A 24,044-nucleotide genomic window follows, 5' to 3' on the forward strand; every position below is an offset into this window, starting at 1 on the left:
GAGAACCGAGATGTGAGGACACTTTTTACTTCTCTCACTGCTGACATTTCTACATATTGTTTTTCTCACACAGAAGGAGTGTGGGAATTACAGAACTGTCAGGACTAACTGGAGCCTGAGGGTCAACAGGACAATGTGCCCTGTGGTTTCTCTATTTTTCTGAGGAAAAAAAAGTCTGCTGGGATCAAGTGCAACGTATTTGGGTGCACACACAAAGGCAAGAAAAGCTCTCGGCAACCTGGGATGACAGGAAAATAAGTGATCAACAGGCAGGAGCGCTCAACTGAAAGGCTCCAAGAATGAGACAGAACACAGGATCTTGGTCAGTCCAACTTCTCAAAACTTCCTATGCTTCCAAGACACACGACTTGGAAGAAGTGTTAAGAACAGAAATGAGAAACAAATTTTGGTATTTTGTTGAAAAGCCAATGTATCTCCTGTGGAAGGGTAGAGGGAAGAATTGTGACTCAGAAACAACACTGGAATAACAAGGAATACCTCTTTATATTTTTTCTGTGTCAGGGAAAAAGAAAAGTGAGAAACATCAGTTTTCAAGAAGCATAAATTACAACACTTTTGTTAGCCCACGGATTACTGCTAAAATGTCTGTTGTTCAATATAGTTTTCAGTGATTTGGAAAGGAAGATGACAGGGTATCTGAGGAGATCTCAAATTGTCCTAGAAAAATCTAAATGCCACAGATGAAATTGGAAAAAAAAAAAGAGATAAAATAAATAGCAGAATCATGGAGCAAATGTCTTAAGATCAAAAAATAGCATTGGGGGGAGGGAGAGAGAGGTAGGGAAAGAGAGGGAAGGGGGCGGAGTGCGGGGGGAGGAGAAATGACACAGAGACAAAAGGGGAAACTTATAGGAGAAGTAAGGTTAGTAGTGTCAGAAAGCCTGTCCCCGGACAACTGGTGTCAACTTGTCAGTGGAGCTGGGGAACACACATGGATCTATTTATTTTGTAGGCATAGATATGTCTGCAACTTTGTCATGATAAAAGAGCCTTGATATAACAGACTCCTGAGACACCTCATTCTCGGGGCCAGCTGCAGTTTGTCACTGGGAAGCGCTTCAGGCATAAGTACATTGTTACATAGCTGCATCAGATGGAAAAAGATATCCCTGTCTGAATGGAATGTTCTAGTTTCTCATGAGTCTCATATGTGCTTAATGTAGAACTTTTCTCCTGTCTGCCTCAAAAACAAACAAACAAAACAACCAAACCAAACCAAACCAAACAAAGTAACAAACAAAAATGATAAAATAACTATCTTCCACTCAGAGATTACTAGTAATAAGAAAGAGGAAACATTGTGATGCTTATGCGATGTATTGGCTATACCAGCACAAGCAAGAGAGACAGCATAGAAATTCTGTGTCTCTCTCTGCAGAGACACAAAGAGACTCGATGTATCTCTGTGCTGTGTCTGGTTAGTGAGTTCCGCACCCTTTCCTCTCTTACACTGACAGAAAGACATGATCCCCTGCAGCCTGAAAGTTCTCAGTGCTGCCAATGAACAGAGGTTTGTGTCATGGTAAGCATGCTGAACTCTGTTATACCCTTTGCTCAAACAGCAGGAGATGCTTTGTGGGCTGCATTATCATCTTCCCCTTCAGCATCAGTTCTGTTTCACTGCCTCATTCTTAGCTGTTGGTTCTTTCCCTCCATAACAATCTTCTAAGCTTTTCCAGTGGCTCTAGAAGCTTCTCTCTACGAGGATGCTATGGGAGACAGTGTCATAGGCTTTACTAAAGTCAAGGTGAAAAGCATCCTCTGCTCTCCCCTTATCCACCAGGCTAGTCACAGAATCATAGAATCATTAAGGCTGGAAAAGACCTTCAAGATGATCTGGTCCAACTGTCCCCGTACCACCAATATTATCCAGTAATCCATATCCCTAAGCACCTGGCCCAAACTTTTCTTAAATATCCCAGGGACTGTGACTCCACCACCTCCCTGGGTAACACGTTCCAATGATGAACTACTCTTTCTGAGAAGAAATTTCCAACCTGAACTTTCTCTGGCATAACTTGAGGTCATTCCCTCTAATCCTATCACTAGTTATCTGCAAGAAGAGGCTGGCCCCCAGCTCACCACAACCTCCTTTCAGGTCGTTGTAGAGAGCAATAACATCTGCCCTGAATCTCAACTTCTGCAGACTAAACAACCCCAGTTCCCTCAGCCACTCCTCATAAGACCTGTGTTCCACACCTTTCACCAGCTTTGTAGCCCTTCTCTGAACATGCTCCAGGGCCTTGATGTCTTTCTTGTAGTGAGGGTCTCAAAACTGAAGACAGTACTCGAGCTGTGGCCTCACCAGGACAGAATACAGGGGGAGGATCACCTCCCTGGTCATGCTGGCTACACCGTTCCTGATACAAGCCAGGATGCCATTGGCTTTCTTGGCCACCTCGGCACTCTGCTGGCTCTTGTTCAGATGAGCATTGACCAACACCCCCAGATCCTTTTCCTCTGCACAGCTTTTGAGCCACTCTGCCCCAAATCTATAGCTTTGCATGGTGGTGTTGTGGCCAAAGTGCAAGACCCGGCACTTAGCCATGTTGAACCTCATCCCATTGGCCTCTGCCCATTGACCCATGCTGTCCAGGTCCCTCTGAAGAGCCTCCCATCCCTCCAGCAGATCGACACTTCCCCCCACCTTGGTGTCATCTGCGAACTTACTGAGGGTGCACTCAATTCCCTCATCCAAATCATCAATAAAGATATTAAAGAGGATGGGCCCCAACACTGATCCCTGGGAAACACCATTCATGTCTGGTTCTCAGCTGACTTTCACTTCATTCACCACCACTCTTTGGGCCCAGCCATCCAGCCAGTCTTTAACCCAGCAAAGAGTGTACCTGTCCAAGCCATGGGCTGCCAGCTTCTCCAGGAGAATACTATGGGAGACCACGTGAAAGGCTTTGCTGAAGTCTAGATAAACTACATCAACAGCCTTTCCCTCATCCACCCGGCGGGTTATCTGGTCATAGAAGGAGATGAGGTTTGTCAGGCAGGACTTGCTTTTCATGAACCCATGCTGACTGGGCCTGATCCCCCATTTGTCCCTCATATGCTGCGTGATTGCACTCAAGATGATTTGTTCCATAACCTTCCCTGGCACTGAAGTCAGGCTGACAGGCCTGTGTTTCCCCGGATCCTCCTTATGACCCTTCTTATAGATGGGCATCACATTAGCAAGTTCCTTCATTGAAGAAAGCAGTGATTTTAGGCAAGCATGAATTTTCTTCCGTAAATCCTTGTCATCTACTCCATGGCACTTTCTTGGCCCTCATGAATTTGTAAATACATTCCAGAAAGTATACTCCATCACCTTCCCAGGGACTGAGGGAACGTTAACTGGCCTGTAGTTCCCCAGGTCCTCCTTCTTGCTCTTCTTAAAGATCAGTGTGGTACCTGCTCTCCTCCAGGCTTCAGGAACCTCTCCCACTCATCACAGTTGCTCAGAGATCAAGAGTGACCTTGCAGTGACAGCCAGATCTCTCAGCACTTGGTGCTATCTATCAGGCCACATGAACATCCAAGTTGTCTAACTGTTCCCCGACCTGGTCCTCCTCCACTGAGGATGAGTCTTCCTGGTTCCAGACTTCCCATCTAGTCTCAGGGGTCTCGAATATCTGAAAGCCAGTTGTGAGAAACATCTCAAATAATTTTCTTCAGACAGGATCTTCTGTGAAGCTCTTTTATTCGCAATTGCAGTGGTGGGCGTCCTGTCAATTAGGAGTGCATTTTAGTAAACAAATCAAAACCTTTTAGTCCCTATTACCCGACACCTGATCACCTCCCCTGTTTCCTCATTGGCTGAGTACTACAGGTTCACAAGCTACTCAATGCTCCTCTATACCAAAGACGTACAATTTTTCTTTTTTTCAACCCTTTAATTTCTCCTTTCTTATGTTTTGAGAACTTGTGATGGTTGTTTTACTCTTCTCACACTGCTCATCCTGTTTTTCTCAAGCTTCTACCTTATTTTGGAACAGTGAGGCCTTCTACTGTCCGCTTATCTACTTAGCATTTCTCCTTATTATGACTACACAACTACCTTGGAATACAGAAAATTAGTTCTCTACTGCAAAAACACAACTTTATTTCTCACAATTCCCCCCTCTTCTTTTCTTACTCCTATTGTTGTTTTTGCACTTCTTCACATACCGCGCTCCTTAGTTTTTACAGTATTAAGGTGCAATATTCTTCTTCGGATGTCACGGGGGAAGATAAATATACAATGCCATTACTATTACAATACCAACAAATAGTTGTTTGAGCCAATTCTATTCGGGTAATCACGAAATTAGTTTCTCCCAGATGTTTCTAAATCCCCAGGAAGTGTCATCTTGAGCTACTCTATGCGGGATCTTGTTGTGTTGTTTTTTTTTTCCCCAAATATCTTTAAGATCAGTCAAATTCATCCCATTTGATCTACATATATACAGCAACTAGTATTAATTACAGTGCACCTCCTCCTTAAGAGGTTATTTATAAATCTAATAGTATTTGATTCTAGAGTACTGTTTTTGCAAACTTACCTAACTTATTTTCTAGATCTTCAATATATTTACAATAGCATTTTCTAATTCACTCACCCCTAACCAAGGTAAAAACCACCTTGCAAAACTGTGAAATGCTAGAGAATTTTACTAGAGGATTATCTGGAGTCCACTTAATTCTGCGTGTGGTCTCAAGGGGCTTTAGCTTTGTGGGTCTTCATAATAGTTACATTTGGAATTATTGCCTCCAGGATGCAAGCTCCCTTCCATCCTAGGGGCAACACCTTCCTGGCTTTATGGTCATATAGCCAGCACCACCCCTTGCCATTTGGGACAGGCCATCCGGTTACAGGATTCTCATGTTGTATCTGGTGTTCATTATGTATATTATCATTCCCGTGGCTACCATATTCGGTACAGTATGGATTATTCCCTACTTCATGGATATTTCCACACCCAGGGTCAGTAATATTGCCCCCTGAGTTTTCTATCAATGTAGTTTAAAAGGCACCTTTGATAGCACAGTATATTGTAGCCAGGACTATATGTAGGGAACCCAACTTCAAAATCTATTTCTTCCCGGGACTGTGTATGATCTGTCATTTTTAGAAATCTAGAGAATCCAGACACAGTTGCTGCTGGAAATATCAATCAGGGACAAGGCCTTTTCAGTCTTTCTAGGCATCTGGGTGCAAATCCAACAATTATTTCGAGACAGAACTCAAGAGATGTTCTGGATTAATTGGAAATGCTGATTTTTCCCTCCATCCTATCACTAATCCATTGAGAATAGGTATTACTAAGATAAACTTAAAATACATCATTTCTATATATATATATATACTCCCTTATAATAATTAAGAAATAATTAAGAAAAACAATAAAAATAACAAACTAATAAGGATTCTTCTGGTAGGGATTAAATACCCCCCTCTCTTTTTCTCCCACTTCCAGAGAGTGTTCCCTGAAAACACTCCAATTCTGTGTAATTCAATCCCTTTTACTCATTAATTCATTAAGAATTCTCCTAAGGAGAAGTTAAAGGTTTACAATAGATAGTTTAAACAGTTTTAACCTTGAAAGTCTTTGTTAATACAGTCTCTCTGGTATCAGGGTTAACTGATGCTATTACCCAAGTATGAGTCCACCCTTTCTCAGCCGTTCTTACTGTCATCTCGGTAGTCAGGAGCACTTGGAACAGTCCGTCCCACTCAGGTTGCAGTTTCAGTTCTCTCTATGTTCGCATCAGATCCCAATCTCCTTCTTGGAATGGATGGATCAGGGCTTCCAGGACTGGGGTTTGCGCTAATGATCCACAGGGCCTGAGAGATGACAAAGAGGACGACAGCCCGAGTATATAGTTCTTAAGAAAAGCATCTTTTCTCTCAAATTGAGGTAATTCATTCCCTTTGTCGATGTACAGCAATCCAAATAATATTTCATATGGTGAAACTCCCACATCTTTTCTTGATGCAGTTTGAATTCGGAGAAGTGCCAAAGGTAAACACTTCGTTTGGGGAAGCTGAGTTTCTAAAACTAATTTAGTTAGTTGTTTTTTTTTTGTTATCTGATTCATTTGTTCCACTTTCCCAGAAGAGGAAGGATGCCAGGGAGTATGAAATTCCCAGTTAATCCCCAAAGCTCGCATTACCCCTTGCAATATCTGTGATGTAAAGTGACTTCCTTGATCAGAGTCAATATTTTCAACAATTCCATACCTGGGAGTTATTTGTTCTAGAATTACTTTAGTTACTATGTTCGCAGTAGTAGATACTGAAGGGAAAGCTTCCACTCACCATGACAAATGATCCACCAAGACTAATAAGTATTTAAATCTAGCTACTCTAAGGAGTTCTGTAAAACCTACCTGTACATTTTGGAAGCGTTGAATTCCTGGTTCTTGCCCCACTTGGTCTGACTGCAGATAATTTTCCTGTTTACCTTTTGACATACTGTGCACACTTGTTCAGCCAGAGTATATATGTTCCTACACATACGTATTTCCATAGCGCAGCGTCACACATTGCTTGAATTCCCCAATGACCCTCTTGATGTAAAACAGTTAATATTTGCCTCATTAGTACTTTATTCAGCATTTTTCTCCCATCGGGGAGTATCTATTTTGCTTTGGACTTCGTGACTCCTAAGTCCTTTAAAACCTCTTTCTCTTAAAACTTTTTAGTTCTTTTTAGTTTTGGGTAGGGGTAGCTCAACAATTCCCTGAATCCTCTCTAGATTTATTCTTCATTCCCCCTCAGATACTAGATGCCCTAAATATTTGACTTCTCTTTCTACAAATTTTAATTTATTTTCCAATACTTTCAAGTCCTGTTTTCCCAGAAAGTCGAATAGCTTGTTAGTGGCTTCCTTCACAACTTTTTTCTCCTGTCCTGACAATAAAAGATCATCCATATATTGTAACAGTAATGCCTCCTCTGGAGGTTGGAATTACTCCAAAATTTGTTCTAGAACTTGACCAAATAAATCGGTGGCCCTGTAAACCCCTGAGGTAAAATTGTCCATCCGTATTGCTACTTCCACCCCATTTCAGCATCTTTCCACTCAAAGGCAAATATTTCTTTACTCTCAGGGTCTGAGAGCACCCCATTAATAATACCATTATTCTAGCGTAACAATTTACTATTTGAAAGCCCATTTTCATTATCAAATCCTTTCCCAACAAGTTAGTCCCTGCCTCGGGTGCATACAATAGTTGCCCAGTGATCATTCTATCCCTAGTCTCGGCTTGGCATCCCCAAAAAGTGGCACAGTTATCCCAGTCCCTTCTACCCCCATCACATTTAGGGTTTCATTAGTTAATTTAAGCCTTAATACTTTACAGGCCAGTAATGACCTAGCTGACTCAGTGTATTGGGTTCACATGGCAAGGTTCTGGTAGCAGAAGCGGCTGCAGTGGTAGCCGCTGTGAGAAGAATCCATCAGCTGCCCCATGTTAGATAAGGGCCAGTTTCAGCTGGCTCCAAAGGGGCCCATCACTGCCTGGAGCCAAGCCATGACCAATGCAGTTTAAATCTCTATGAGAGCACATCCAAGAAAAGGAAAAAAAAAAAAAAACTGCTGCACAACTGCAGCTGGGAGAGTGAGGAGTGAGAAACCTCCCTGCAGACACCAAGGTCAGTGCCGAGGAGGGGGAGTACAGTGCAGAGATGCTCCAGGTGCCGGAGCCGAAGCCCCCCCGTGGCCCACAGAGAGGCCCCTGGTGGGGAAGGCTGACCCCCGCAGCCCATGGTGTACTTCTGCGGAGCAGATCTCCACGCTGCAGCCCATTTAGGAACAGTCCAGGAAGGTCGGCACCTCACGACAGAGCAGGGGGAAGAGTGAGTGTGAAGGAGCAGGGGAAACAAAGCACCACGGACTGACTGCAGCCCCCATTCCCGGCCCCCCCGCGCCACTCAGGGCACGGAAGAGGTGGAAGAGAGTGAATGGGGGAAGGTGTCCCAGGCTTGTTTCTCTGTTTCTCACGCTCCAGCCCGTCAGCAATAGGTAATAAATTTTATTAATCTTCCTATGCTAAGTCTGTTTTGCCCCGGTAATTGTAGAGTGATCCCCATTGTGGTACACTTGAGGAACCCTTGAGGTATGCTTTTTCATTTATCAGGGAACTAGCTTTCTGAGAAGCCCTGACTCCCCTATTCTGAATTTATAACAGCAGTCTCTTCTTCTTCCACTCCAGATACTCCTATTTGAAGTGGCCGGCCTGGCCACACTTAAAACATCTTCTCAAAGCCTGTCCCTGCTAGGATTTAGGCTGCAACACAGGTTGCTTTCTTTGTCTGCCATTCCTTCATCTCTCTTCCTCTCCTTTCCATCCTGGGCCCTCTATCTCCAACCCTCTGCCTCACTACCCAGTACTCTGTGAATACTATTTGTTTTGCTCTCTGCTTTTCCTTCTCATCTCCCCTCCTGGCGTACACCTTCATACTACCTGCACTGTTCACTCCATCCTCCCACTTTCTGGAGCTTTTTCTGTATATCTGGCCAGGCTTTAATCACAAAATGAACTTTAAAGAGCCCTTGGGCTACCGGGTCCTCAGGATTCATCCCCGAGTACTTTCTCATTCTGACCCCAAGTCTCTCATATGATTTCTATGTTGTGGGTTGTTATTGTTTCAGTTGGATAAGTGGATATTTTTGCTCTATCGGAATTACTCTTGGTCTGGGGGGGGGGGGTGTGTGTGTCTAGTTCTTTCCCATTCTTGCATAGCTGCCTGCCAAATCATTCCCCTCCTAAACATTCTTCTCCAGTGAATAACATACTCAGGATTGACATTGCCCCTCAGGAATACAATTTAGGCCTTAGAAACGGATTTGACTGTTCTGATAGGCCCTCAATTAAAGACTTCCATTTCCTTCTTAAAACTCCTAACCTCTCTGCTGGTAAGGGGGGAGTGGCACCAGCCCCGTGTTGGCCCTGCATGGCCCCGAGGCCCCACCGGGACCCCCCCGCCTCCATTCCTGCCACTCCACGCTCCCTGGAGCGACTTCTCCAGGGACAGTGTCAATTGCAGTCCCTGTCTCCCCTCCTGGAGCACCTGCCGCTGCCTCCAGTGCAATATTAGGATCATAGGGAGCATAACTTGATTCCTCCTCCGAAAACAGAACCCTATTGTTTACATATAAATTTCAAGCCTGAATTTTCATCAGACATGTATTTTAGCCAAAATACTGAAGATCCTTTTATCAGCTTTTTAGGCCAGACAATTACACAATATCAAACCATTTTTTTAATTATTTTTTTTAAATATTTTTCCCTAGTTTTTGGGTTGTTTTTCCAAATCCTTATCATTCTCTCCAAAGGGCTATCTTTAGGCACAATTCTGGGGTCTCCCACCCCACACTGCTGACTCTTGGAATCCTTAATCCCCAGCTCTTCCTGATGTGCTGCTGTGGACTTCACCACCCACAGCATACCACATGCCTTCACCTAGGATTAGGACAGAGGTGGGGTGTACTGCCAAGCACCTCACTTCACTGTGCTCGGGGTACCGTACACCTAAGGGCCCAAACCCCCCGAGACTCTCTTTCACTCCTCTCCTCTCTCTTTCACTTCGTTCCTCTCCAGCCGAGGGGACTTTGTTCGTCCCCTTGTGGGACTACAGAACCTCAGGGATCGGGACTCCACATTCGCTCCACACTAAAAGTGCATCTCATTCACACTCACACTCATTAACACCAGAGTCTCCCCGAACCCAACCCGAGGCAAGACACAGTAAAGTTTCCCTTACCTCGGTCCGTGCACGGCTTCCTGGTCTGGGTTATCAGCAGTAATCCCAGTGCCTGTTCCCGATCCGGGCTGGACTATATGTGGGCTGTGTCTGTGTATGTCAGTGCTGGCCTCCCTTCTCCCCAAAGCTTCACAGAGCCTGTCTTCAAATTAACAGTCTCGGTCCTTTGCTGGCCACACCGAGACAACCCACCACCCCCGACAGGACTGCTGAAATCAGCAGGGTGCACCTTCCTGTCTGTGGTGGCAAGAAATCTTCGGCAGGCGACAACATCCCCAAACTGTGAGAAACTTCTCAAATAATTTTCTTCAGACAGGATCTTCTGTGAAGCTCTTTTATTCGCGATTGCAATGGTGGGCGTCCTGTCAATTAGGAGTGCATTTTAGTAAACAAATCAAAACCTTTTAGTCCCTATTACCCGACACCTGATCACCTCCCCTGTTTCCTCATTGGCTGAGTACTACAGGTTCACAAGCTACTCAACGCTCCTCTATACCAAAGACGTACAATTTTTCTTTTTTTCAACCCTTTAATTTCTCCTTTCTTATGTTTTGAGAACTTGTGATGGTTGTTTTACTCTTCTCACACTGCTCATCCTGTTTTTCTCAAGCTTCTACCTTATTTTGGAACAGTGAGGCCTTTTACTGTCCGCTTATCTACTTAGCATTTCTCCTTATTATAACTACACAACTACCTTGGAATACAGAAAATTAGTTCTCTACTGCAAAAACACAACTTTGTTTCTCACATAGTTTTACTGGTAAAGACTGAAGTAAAAAGGCATTGAGTACGCCAGTCTTTTCCATCTTGTTTCTCATAAGTTCCCCTGCCTCATTCAACAGCAGGACCACATCTTCCCTAGACTTGTGCTGTTTACACACTTGTAGTCTTTTCTTGTTAGCCTTTGCATCCTTCAACAGATTCAACTGCAGGTCAACCTTGGCTTTTCAGCTGGTGGAAGAAAGTCTATGTGAGCTAATTCCACATCCTGCATGTCTGTGAGTTAGTGCAACAGGTTGAAAAGGAGAAGAAATGGAAGAGGATTAAGCAAATTGGTGGGAGACAGGTGTCTGAGAGAGGACAAAGAAGAAAGGGGAGGGGGACTGTCCTGGTTTCAGTTAGGACAGAGTTAATTTTCCTCCTAGTAGCTGGTAGGGTGCTATGTTTTGGATTAGGATGAGAAGAGCGCTGATAACATGCTGATGTTTTAATTGTTGTAGAGCAGTGCTTACACCAAGCCAAGGACTTTTCAGCTTCTCGCTCTGTCCTGCTAGCGAGCAGGCTAGAGGTGCAGCAGGAGCTGGGAGGGGACAGACCCAGGACAGCTGACCCAAACTGGCCAAAGGGGTATTCCATACCATCTGACGTCATGCTGAACAATATACAGGGGTGGCTAGCCGGGGTGGGGGGGGCCGACTGCTCGGGGATAGGCTGGGCATCGGTCAACGGGTGGTGAGCAATTGCATTGTGCATCACTTATTTCGCACACATTATTACTATTAATACTATTATTATTATTATTGTTGTTGTTATTATTATTTTTCCTGTCTTAATAAACTGTCTTTATCTCAACTCACAGGCTTCACTTTCCCGTTTCTCTCCCCCATCCCGGAGAGGGAGGGGGGAGGATGAGCGAACGGCTGTGTGGTGTTTAGCTGCCAGCCGGGCTAAACCACAACAATCCATTTGGCGCCCAACGTGGGGCCCGAAGGGTTGAGATATCGACAGATTTGACCAGAGTGTGTTAAACTAAAATTGGTATAAGTATTCGACCTGCTTAATAGTTGCTAGTCACAATGTTGATTGCTTTCATCTCAAGTCTGCTGTGCCTGTTTCCCAAATTGAGTTTTATAGCACGTTACTTTCTGTATGTGCTCCCTGTCTTGCTGTTTATCCTTTCCGGGCCCTGGTTCAAGATTGTTATGGTACTGTGTGGTGCAACGATGGCTTATGAAATGATGAGATTTCTGGTCATGACTCTAACCTGGTATTTGTACTCAGCACTGTCGTCGACTCTATACTTCGGAAACCATATCTCAGAAACTATTAGCAATTACACCTATTGCCTTTTTTCATCAGGGAGTCAATCTTTGGAGGGGACAGGGGAAGATATCTTTGCCTACCTGTTCACTCTCCCTTCCTCCTTCACCACCCTCTTATCCCCCGAGCTAGTTACGGTAGCTCTCCAAGATGTTGAATATCCTTGGGATACTCAGACCAGCATGTTCTTGTTGTTATGTCTCCTGAATGCGCTTCAGGTTTTGTTTAAGGTTAAACAACTACTTAGGAATCTCATCTGGAGATCTGTCTTGAGGTGGGATAGTTGCGAGTGGCAGGGAGTGTGGGAGGATATGGGCAGGTTTCTAGAGCAGTGGGCACCTCCAGTGTTTTGGACATTCACCCCTGAACAACTGCAAAATCCTAAAAAACTGGTAGAATGCTTGAAAAAAAGGTGTCATGACTCTGGCAGTTCCAAAGTGACACAAATCACTGTGGCGTGCTGGGGTCTGGCTTGTGCCTATCGAGCTGCAACTGATGCTACTATCAACCTAGTGACAGACCCTGCGGCCGTTCCAGTTCCAGCTCCCGCAGCCGTTCCAGTTCCAGCTCCCACAGCCGTTCCAGTTCCAGCTCCCGCAGCCGTTCCAGTTCCAGCTCCCGCAGCCGTTCCAGCTCCAGCTCCCGCAGCCGTTCCAGCCCCTGCAGCTGCTGCAGCTCCTGCAGCTGCTCCCACTCCTGTGGCTGGGTCAGAGAAACGAACTGTAGCAGTGCAAGTTGTCCCTGCAGAGGGTATTCCAACCCCTGTGGCAGACTCTGTGGCTGGGTAGGAGAAACGAACTGTAGCAGTGCAAGTTGCCCCTGCAGAGGGTATTCCAACCCCTGTGGCAGACCCTGTAGCTGGGTCAGAGAAGCGAGCTGTAGCAGTGCAAGTTGCCCCTGTAGACAAGGTGAAAAAATGGTATAGAAACTCAGGTCGTTTAGAACGCAGACAGTCTTCTGCTAAGTCTGGGTGTGGAGAAGACGGGGCTGGGCCATCAATGTGCAGGAGGATGAAGATGAGGATGAGGATGTCGAAAAATCAACAGTAACTACCCGAACCCTATACCAGCGTGAGCTACGAGATGTGCGAAAAGATTTTGGTCACTGTATAGGTGAACAGCTTGTCACCTGGCTGCTCCAGTGCTGGGACACTGGAGCCAATTGTGTGGAATTAGAGGGCAGGGAAGCCAGGCGGTTGGGATCCCTTGCTAGAGATGCAAGCATTGACAAAGCAATTGGAGATGGAGCACAATCTCACAGCCTCTGGAGGCGTCTCCTGTTAGCTGTGAAGGAAAGGTATCCCTTCAAGGAAGAACTTGTATGTCTACCAGTCAAGTGGACCACCATGGAGAAGGGAATTCAGTACCTGAGGGAATTAGCCGTACAGGAAGTAATTTATAAGGACCTAGACGACGCACAAATATCCACAGATCCAGATGAAGTCCAGTGTACTCGACCCGTGTGGCGGAAGTTTGTACGGAGTGCACCATCATCATGGGCCAGCTCATTGACAATAATAACCTGGAAAGACGGTGAAGACCCCACAGTGGGTGAAATGGCTAAACAACTCCGGGAGTACGAAGGAAATCTCTCCTCTTCCCTACAGGCCTGCGTCTCGGCTGTGGAGAAACTCTCTGAAGAGTTCCACCAACTTAAAGAGAATTTATCTTCCCCCCCACCTGAACAAACCAGTGGCCACCAACTAAAAGAGAATACTTTGGAGAAACTTTTTGAAGAGGTCCACCAACTTAAAGAGAGTTTATTTTCTTCCCCACCTGTACAAACCAGTGTCTCGGCTATTAGGGGTAAACGTTCATCCGTGCAAAGAAGACAATATGGTGGGTACACACCCCGCGCCACCCTGTGGTTTTACCTATGTGACCATGGAGATGACATGAGAAAATGGGATGGAAAATCTACCGAGACCCTAGAGGCACGGGTACGTGAGTTGCAAAAGAAAACAATCGGGAGAAAGGGGTTCTCTGAAAAGTTTGCTGCTCCAATTTCCAGCAGGCAGTCCTTTAAACACAGAAACGAAGATTCTGACCAGGACTAGAGGGGCCCTGCCTCCAGCCAGGGGGAGGAAAGGGACAATCGAGTTTATTGGACTGTGTGGATTCGATGGCCTGGCACGTCTGACGCACAGAAGTATAAGGCTTTAGTAGACACCGGTGCACAATGTACTCTAATGCCATCAAGCTGTAAAGGGCCGGAGCCCATCTGTATTTATGGCGTGACAGGGGGATCCCAGCAGTTAACTATATTGGAGGCTGAAGTGAGTCTAACCGGAAATGAGTGGCAAAAGCACCGTATTGTGACTGGCCCGGATGCTCCGTGCATCCTTGGCATAGACTATCTTAGAAGAGGATATTTCAAGGACCCAAAAGGGTTCCGCTGGGCTTTTGGCATAGCTGCCTTAGAGACAGAGGACATTAAACAGTTGTCTGCCTTGCCCGGTCTCTCAGAGGACCCTTCTGTTGTGGGGTTGTTGAGGGTTGAAGAACAGCAAGTGCCAATCGCTACCACAACTATGCACTGGCGGCAATATCGCACCAACCGAGACTCCCTGATTCCCATCCATAAGCTAATTCGTCAACTGGAGAGCCAAGGAGTGATCAGCAAGACCCATTCACCTTTTAATAGTCCCATATGGCCAGTGTGAAAGTCTAATGGTGAGTGGAGACTAACAGTGGACTATCGTGGCCTGAACGAAGTCACGCCACCACTGAGTGCTGCAGTGCCGGACATGCTAGAACTCCAGTATGAACTGGAATCAAAGGCAGCCAAGTGGTATGCCACAATTGATATCGCTAATGCATTTTTCTCCATCCCTCTAGCAGCAGAGTGCAGGCCACAGTTTGCTTTCACCTGGAGGGGAGTCCAATATACTTGGAATCGGCTGCCCCAGGGGTGGAAACATAGCCCTACCATTTGCCATGGACTGATCCAGTCTGCGCTGGAGCAGGGGGAGGCTCCTGAACACCTGCAGTACATCGATGACATCATTGTGTGGGGTGACACTGCAGAGGAAGTTTTTGAGAAAGGGAAGAAAATAGTCCAAATCCTTCTGAAGGCCGGTTTTGCCATAAAACAAAATAAAGTTAAAGGACCTGCACGAGAGATCCAGTTTTTAAGAATAAAATGGCAAGATGGACGTCGTCAAATCCCAATGGATGTGATCAACAAAATAACAGCTATGTCTCCACCAACTAGCAAAAAGGAAACACAAACTTTCCTAGGTGTCGTGGGGTTTTGGAGAATGCATATTCCAAATTACAGTCTGATTGTAAACCCGCTCTACCAAGCAACCCGTAAGAAGAATGCTTTCGAATGGGGCCCTGAGCAACGACAAGCCTTTGAACAAATTAAGCAGGAAATAGTTCATGCAGTAGCTCTTGGGCCAGTCCGAACAGGACCACATGTAAAGAATGTGCTCTACACCGCAGCCGGGGAGAATGGTCCCACCTGGAGCCTCTGGCAGAAAGAACCTGGGGAAACTCGAGGTCGACCCCTGGGGTTTTGGAGTCGGGGATACAGAGGATCTGAGGCCCGCTATACTCCAACCGAAAAGGAGATATTGGCAGCATATGAAGGAGTTCGATCTGCTTCGGAAGTGGTCGGTACTGAAGCGCAGCTCCTCCTGGCACACCGACTGCCGGTACTGGGTTGGATGTTCAAAGGAAGGGTCCCCTCTACACATCATGCAACTGATGCTACATGGAGCAAGTGGGTTGCACTGATTACTCAGCAGGCTCGAATAGGAAACCCCAGTCGCCCAGGAATTCTGGAAGTGATTATGGACTGGCCAGAAGGCAAGTACTTTGGGATATCATCAGAGGAGGAGGTGGTCCGTGCTGAAGAAGCCCCACTGTACAACAAGCTACCAGAAAATGAAAAGAAATATGCCCTGTTCACTGATGGGTCCTGTCATATTGTGGGAAAGCATCGGAGATGGAAAGCTGCTGTATGGAGTCCTACATGACGAGTTGCAGAAGCTGCTGAGGGACAAGGTGAATCGAGTCAGTTTGCAGAAGTGAAAGCCGTTCAGCTGGCCTTAGATATTGCTGAACGAGAAAAGTGGCCAGTTCTCTATCTCTATACTGATTCATGGATGGTAGCAAATGCCCTGTGGGGGTGGTTACAGCAATGGAAGCGGAACAACTGGGAACGCAGGGGCAAACCCATCTGGGCTGCTGCATTGTGACAAGATATTGCTGCCCATGTAGAGAACCTGGTTGTAAAGGTACGCCATGTAGATGCTCATGTGCCCAAGAATCGGGCTACTGAAGAACATCAAAACAACCAGCAGGTGGATCAGACTGCTAAGATTGAAGTGGCTCAGGTGGACCTGGACTGGCAACATAAAGGTGAATTATTTATAGCCCGATGGGCCCATGACACCTCAGGCCATCAAGGTAGAGATGCAACATACAGATGGGCTCGTGACCGAGGGGTGGACCTGACCATGGACACTATAGCACAGGTTATTCATGATTGTGAAACATGTGCTGCAATTAAACAAGCTGAGCGGTCAAAGCCTCTTTGGTATGGAGGATGATGGCTGAAATACAAATATGGAGAGGCCTGGCAGATTGATTACATCACACTCCCCCAAACCCGCAACGGCAAGCGCCACGTACTTACAATGGTGGAAGCAACCACCGGATGGCTGGAAACATATCCTGTGCCCCATGCCACCGCCCGGAACCCTATCCTGGGCCTTGAAAAGCAAGTCCTATGGCGACATAGCACCCCAGAAAGAATTGAGTCAGACAATGGGACTCATTTCCGAAACAACCTTATAGACACTTGGGCCAAAGAACATGGTATTGAGTGGGTGTATCACATCCCCTATCACGCACCAGCCTCCGGGAAAGCTGAACGATACAATGGACTGTTAAAGACTACACTGAAAGCAATGGGTGCTGGGACATTCAAAAATTGGGATACACATTTGGCAAAGGCCACCTGGTTAGTCAATACTAGAGGATCTGCCAACTGAGCTGGACCTGCCCAATCAAACCTGTTACGCACTGTAGAAGGGGATAAAGTTCCTGTAGTGCACGTAAGAAACATGTTGGGTAAGACAGTCTGGGCTACTCCTGCCTCAGGAAAAGGCAAACCCATTCGTGGGATTGCTTTTTCTCAGGGACCTGGATGCACTTGGTGGATAATGCAAAAGAATGGGGAGGTCCGGTGTGTACCTCAAGGGGACCTAATACTGGGTGAGAGTAGCCCATGAGTTGAATTGTAGTATGTTAATTATCATATAACACTGTATGTCATCACTACCATGGTTGCTATATATCATAGATGAAAATGGTGATTAATTAGAAGGTATTGGAAAGAGTGTAACCTGAGCATGACATAAATGGTATGGAATAAGGGGTGGATATCTGTCCTGGTTTCAGTTAGGACAGAGTTAATTTTCCTCCTAGTAGCTGGTAGGGTGCTATGTTTTGGATTAGGATGAGAAGAGCGCTGATAACATGCTGATGTTTTAATTGTTGTAGAGCAGTGCTTACACCAAGCCAAGGACTTTTCAGCTTCTCGCTCTGTCCTGCTAGCGAGCAGGCTAGGGATGCAGCAGGAGCTGGGAGGGGACAGACCCAGGACAGCTGACCCAAACTGGCCAAAGGGGTATTCCATACCATCTGACGTCATGCTGAACAATATATAGGGGTGGCTAGCCGGGGTGGGGGGGGGCGGCTGCTCGGGGATAGGCTGGGCATCGGTCAACAGGTGGTGAGCAATTGCATTGTGCATCACTTATTTCGTACACATTATTACTATTAATACTATTATTATTATTATTATTATTATATTATTATTTTTCCTGTCTTAATGAACTGTCTTTATCTCAACTCACAGGCTTCACTTTCCCGTTTCTCTCCCCCATCCCGGAGAGGGAGGGGGGAGGATGAGCGAACGGCTGTGTGGTGTTTGGCTGCCAGCCGGACTAAAACACAACAGGGACAGAGAGAAGACTAGAGGAGGAAAGTGTAGAGAAATCTATGGATGACAGAGAAATGAGGAGAGAGTTGAGTACAAGAAAGCAAGGTCAAAAAGTGATTCACGGATAGGAATATATAGGAAAAAAAGTAGAGAACCAGCAGAAGAGACAAAGGAAAACACCACTTTCCTTAAGTAGACGGAGCTGGAGGGTGAGAGCAGAAAATGGTTTTAGTGTTAAATAGAGGGCTGTATGTACTTGAGACAGATCTCCTTTTGCAGGGAGAGGTTTTTGCTATGCTGCTCCAGCTGTTGTGTCACAGTGTATCTTGCTTAGCGCAGAAATAAGTGCCTGAGTCATTAAGTAGGGCATGATTTGTCTCCACAGATAAGCAGCTGCTCTTAGTCCCACTACTCTGGAAGTGGTTTATGAATTCCTTTTCAATCTCTGCTCTGCCACCTTCCACTGAATTTACAATCAGCTGCAGAGTGGCATCCTTCCCAACAGGCAGCTTGTACCAGAACAAGGTCAAGAATGCACTCTCTGTTTTTTCAGAACAGTTCAGAATCAGTGAGTCTCCCTCCCGGACAACTGTGTCTGGTGATTGCTGAAGGGCCCATCCTGAAAAAAAGAAACGAAATGTGAGGAGTGAAATAGTTTGAAAGGGATGCAAAGACACATCCCTGAAGCATGACATGGGATGGGGTGGTTTAAGAATGTCAGCAAGAATATGGGACAGTGTCCCATTTCTCTGAGAGAGACATATAGGAGAAAGAAAAAACAATTTCAAATGTACTAGAAATTTAATATATGTGTGTTTAATAATAACATAAGTGCTCTCAGCTGTTTTATCAAAATGTGGCAGAAACACCGAATGGATATACTTGTTGAGTTTTCTGAGTAAGAGGCTGAGGAAAATCTTTTCACCTCATTCATTGTCCATATTCCCCCAGGAAGCCATGGGGAATGGAGCACTGCCAACAGCTGAGCATTGGGGCAGTAGGAAGCAGAGGAACCAATGAATATTCTGAAGGGAGAGGAAAATTTACTTACCTAGAGAGACAAGGATGGCCACAAGAAACCAGCAGGGAACCATGAAGAAAGGCTGCCTTGTGGCAGCAGTGGCCTCCCAGGCAGAGAGAGGTGTGATGAGGAAATGCTGAGGAAGGAATGGATGCACAATGCTGGGTATGGGGCGGGGGGCGGGGGGGAGGGTGGGGCGGAGCAATGTGAGTCTGCCAAAATGTGAAAAAGCTGTTGGCTGCCTGGGAACAGTAGGAAATACACACAATAGTGGGTGGTACAAACCCTTCATATCTGTCTTAATATTTGTGTATGTCTGAAATCACAGGAACATGATGGTGATACCGGTAACTAATTAACTCTGTAACTAATTAACTCTGTGTTTCAGAAGTGTCTATTTCCTAACTAACTGAGAAAGCATATAAGGTATATAATAATTGAGATGCAGTAGTAAGGAGAAAAGACATAAGGAGAAACAAAAGAACACACAAGTGCAAGTAAGTCTGCTTGCAACGGCCGTGGTTCAAGCCCACACATTGACACATGGTAGAGGATTTCAAAAAGGAAGAAGAGACAGGGTGATGGGAAACCAACGCGGAGGAAAAGGGGATGTTATGTATCTCCCAAAGATAAGACACGTTTATAAACGTGTGTTTATAAAAACTGTGTGAATGATAAATGGAACATACGGTGTGGGTGCATTGGGGAAGCTGTTGTGCTCAGCGTGGAGAATGATGGCCTGCTTTGTTGTCCCTGCCATGCTGGTACTTGCCTCTACACTGGCAGGTCCCTACAACACTGCTTTGCTCCAATACCTGGAGGTAGTTCAAAGGAAGGAGACCATCTCTGTCACCGCACAGCCTGTTGGAAGGCTAAAGGAAGATATCACAGATCTGTGTGTCTTGGGGGATCTTCTTTCCGTTAGGCTCAAATTCTTCACATCCTCGTCAGTCCCCCATCTGGTCAGGCATTTCCCACACTAATATGAAGATGGGGTAATCTCCAGCTTGATGTGGCCTTGCATCCAGGGTCCATGTTTTTCCTCTAGCTCAACAGCCTTTCATGGCTTCCCTCAAGTACTCTGCACCTTCAGTTGACTGGCTTTCCCTGGAATTAAATCCCAGACTCAGGAAGAAGCCTGGGAGGGAATATCAGTTCATTCAGTCGCAATAGCTTTACTCAGGGAATTACAAATGCCTCATTTAACTGCATGTTTGGAATTGCCTTGGTATGAGGATCAACTGCCTGGCCGTCTTTTCAATTCTACATCTGTTACCAACCCTCCATGCCCAACCACACCTGGCCAGATATTTGTATCTCCAGCCAACACCATGACTCTGTCTGCTTCCCCACCCCACCTCCTCCTCCCCCACACAAGGAAAGAGGAATGCTAGGATTCAGTAGCATAATGTGCATTGCCTTCATCCTTAACCCTTTCCTCATCAGACCCTGGTTATGTTGGAGAGTCGGTACGTCCTGACCTTTTCTTTTCTCTTCCGGATACACACTTTAGAAAGAAGAGATCAGAGGCAACTTCAATGTCTATAGATTCAAGCCAACAGAGCTCCCAGTTCAGGCAAGGGATGCTAAAAAATACCCAGCGTATGTTGGGGCTGGATAACTCTGGCCAATGTACTTTTTAAGTGGAAATGAAGAATGACGTGAACGTGGACACCTCCTCCAGCTGCTCCAACTCAAGGACCATTCCGGTTTGGCCACTCGCATCCAGCCCACTGCCTGGGGACCCAGAGTTTCTGCTCGGGTTGGGGAACATGGTTGCTGCTTTCCTTTTTTTACATTTTCAACCAGTAGCAAACCTGAACATGTATACCAGAGACACACAGATACACACACAGAGAGACTGGATGTTGACACAACTAGTCACACAGGCTACCCTGGTTAAGAGCTACCTTCAACAACATTTACACACCCTCATGTAAACATAGACACAGACAACCGAATTCCCTTCCTCCTCTCTGGCTGGTAAAGATAGAAGTTCCCTAGTGAAGGCACACACAAAGCTCTCTCTATGTTCATAAACACACATACATTTGTGGATCCTTAGAGTACTTGGCACAGCCCCTCTGTCCACCCAGCACTACTGCACAGATCCTGGGCACTCTTACCTGCTTCACAGTCACCTACACATTGGTTAGTCCAGCTTGAAGTTCACCGCAAACACTCACACACCCTCACACTTTTCCCACTGGCATACCACTTTCTCAAGTCCACCTGGGAGTACCAGCACAGACCCACAGCTAGCCTAGACCTGAGGCCTCCACTACTTGTTGTCTAGTCCCGCTTAAAGTTTGCTAGCAAATACACAGGTACAGTAGACTGGGGAGGATGCAGATACTTGGCCCTACCCTCCGCCAGCAGCTGGCACTAGGCAAACAGCCTGTGACCCACAGCCCCACTCCAGGTGCTGGTGTGGAAACCCCCACTCACTGATGTCAAGGCATGTGCAGGACAAGGAGGTGATCCGATACAGCCAGCATGGCTTCATCAGGGGCAAATCGTGCTTGACCAATCTGGTGGCCTTCTATGATAGAGCAACTGCATCAGTTGACAAGGGAAGACCAACTGATGTCATTACCTGGACTTCTGTAAGGCCTTTTCACGGTCCCACATGACATCCTGATCTCCAAGGTGGAGAGAGATGTGTTTGAAGGGTGGACCATTCAGTGGATATGAAATTGGATTGAAGGCCACACCCAGAAAGTAGTGGTCAGTTAACCTGAACAGGTACAAACTTGTGTTGTGCTGTGCTTCATGTATAGATTGGCCTTCAGGCTATGTTGGTTGCACATTTCCCTTGGCCACAGAATGAACTCAGACAGCTCATTGTAAGAGAAGAGCCTGCAGGCAGCCCCCACTTGGTACCAGTGCTTGCACCAACTGTATGGCCTTGCCTTTATCTGAATGTTCAACAAGCAGTCCACATGCAAACATCCTTTAGGAATATAGTTGTTTTCTTGTAAGAAAACCTGCTGTAGTTTGAAGGACCAAAAAGGTGGAACCCCTCTCCATGGATGGAAATTGCACAGCATGCTGTGAGAGAAACCCATCTGGGTTCTGTCTGATGTTGTATAAATGCAGGGTGCTCAGCATCTTGAGGGAGTTAAAATTTACTTGTAATCTATATTTATAGTAATAGTAATAGTAATAATAATTATTATTTAATACAATTTATTATTATTATTATTATTAATGTCTTTTTACAAGAGGTAGTTCATTTAGCCATTTCTGGCCTGACTTTTCTTACTGAGATCTAGAAAGAAACATGCACCATTTCTCTCTCTCTCTCAATGCCCCACAGCCAGGACATAACAGGTGACAGCATAACCTTAGAGTGGGAGAGACTTTGGTGCAGGTAAGAGAACCCTCAGCCTTTCCTCACTCCAGCCCACATGGTCATATGAGATGGATTTTTGAGACTGGCCACATGAATGGATTTTGAGAGATTGGTCACGACAGGACTACTGTAGAGTGAGAAATATAGGTCAGAGTACATGCACAGGGCTCCACACAGTCCTCACACAGCAGAGCTGATGAGAGATGTTAGACTCCAAGATGGGAAACATCCGGAAAAGAGAGTGGCTACAATCTGTGACAGACTTCTCATCTTGCAAAGAAACATCTGCGTGCTTCTGCATGCAAAGCACCCTCTCATCCAGTAAACAGGACCTTGTTTTGTGAGTTTTCCACTCCAATACCTGTGTGCCTATCAAGTCCTGCTGTTGTAGTCAACTGTCTTCTGGCATCATCAGTGAGGCAGACACTAGTACACTTATCCATACACTTGGGATCAATCTCTGGCTGCTTTGGCCTTGATCACTGAGTCCAAGCCTCTGTGCACCCTGAATGCTCTCCATGATTATTTAACAACGTCATGTGCTACCACTGACTCAAAGACAGAGGTCAGGTTTTCCCATCACATGCTTTTTGGCAGAACCAGCAAAGACTGATTCCGAGCAGAGTCCTGGGTAGGAAAATTCCTTTGTGGAATCACAGAATCACAGAATGTTTGAGGTTGGAAGGGATCTCTGAATGTAATCTAGGCCAACCCCCATGCCAAGCAGGATCACTAGAGCACATTGTGCAGGATGGCATTCAGGTGGGTTTTGAATATCTGCAGAGCCGGAGGCTCCACAACAATTCCAAGCAACCTGTTCCTGTGCTCCGTCGCCCTCACAGTAAAGAAGTGCCATCTCTGTTTCCACGAAGCAGCAAACTGGGGAAAGCACAGGCATGAGCTGGACAGCTGTGTATCCAAACTTCCAGTCCTTCCCAATCCCTTTAGGGAGAGTCTGGAGTGAATTAGATAGGCCAGAAAGCAAAAATAAAAAAAGTTAGGAAAGAGAGTTGTCAAATGGACAGGGAAAATAGGGAGGTTTGATGAGAGAAGCCAGAAAAGTGGACTGAAATGAGAGGAAGTCTATGGAGTGAGGATTGAGGAGAGTTGGAAAGAAGGTGGGGAGAGAAAAGGAGGCAGAGAGGGTTAGACCGATTGTCAGAGGTGAATATAATGTAAATGAGAGCAAACAAAGGGGGAGGCAGGGAGTGGAGAGGGAAGGAGAGAAAGAAGGGAAGAGTCTGAGGAGGAAAGGAAGGCTAGGGAGCAGAGACAGTAACGAGTACAAAGGTATTGTCCTGCCTTGTGCCGTGCAGAGGAGGAGGATAGTTGGTCACTTTTGTGCAGGGAGAGGTTTGTGCTCAGGTCCCTCATCAACCTACCCACTGTGTTTCACTTTCAGCACAGTAATACATGCCAGAGTCACTGAGAAAGGCACTCTCAATTGAGAGGGTCATCCCATCTCCTTGTATCTCACTGCTCTTGAAGCGGCTTTGGAATTCCGCTTCAACATTTGCTTTGCTACCTTTTATTGCAGTAGCCACTAGGATCAGCCCAGAGTTATTCCCCAAAGGCATCTTGTACCAGTACATATCTGTACTGGAGGACTTCATTTTGGAGCAGCTCAGATTCACGGATTGTCCTTGCCATATGGCTGTGTGTGGGGACTGTTCCAGAGCCAACACTGGAAGGGAAAAGGAGAAGCATTAAGGAGGATGGGGAGAAATGGATTGACGGAGAGATGAGGAGAGGTATTCAAGCACGAAGCAGGGCACGACATGAATTCAGATACGATGAAAAAGCATGAACTAGACATGGAGTGTTGTTCGAAAGAAGGATGAGAAGGAACAGAACAGGCTAGGGAGCAGGGGAAGGAATGGAACAGTACTTTAGATCACTATGTGAGCTTC

This window comes from Cygnus atratus, chromosome 1 (genome assembly GCF_013377495.2).
Source record: "Cygnus atratus isolate AKBS03 ecotype Queensland, Australia chromosome 1, CAtr_DNAZoo_HiC_assembly, whole genome shotgun sequence".
In the NCBI taxonomy this organism is placed as follows: domain Eukaryota; kingdom Metazoa; phylum Chordata; class Aves; order Anseriformes; family Anatidae; genus Cygnus; species Cygnus atratus.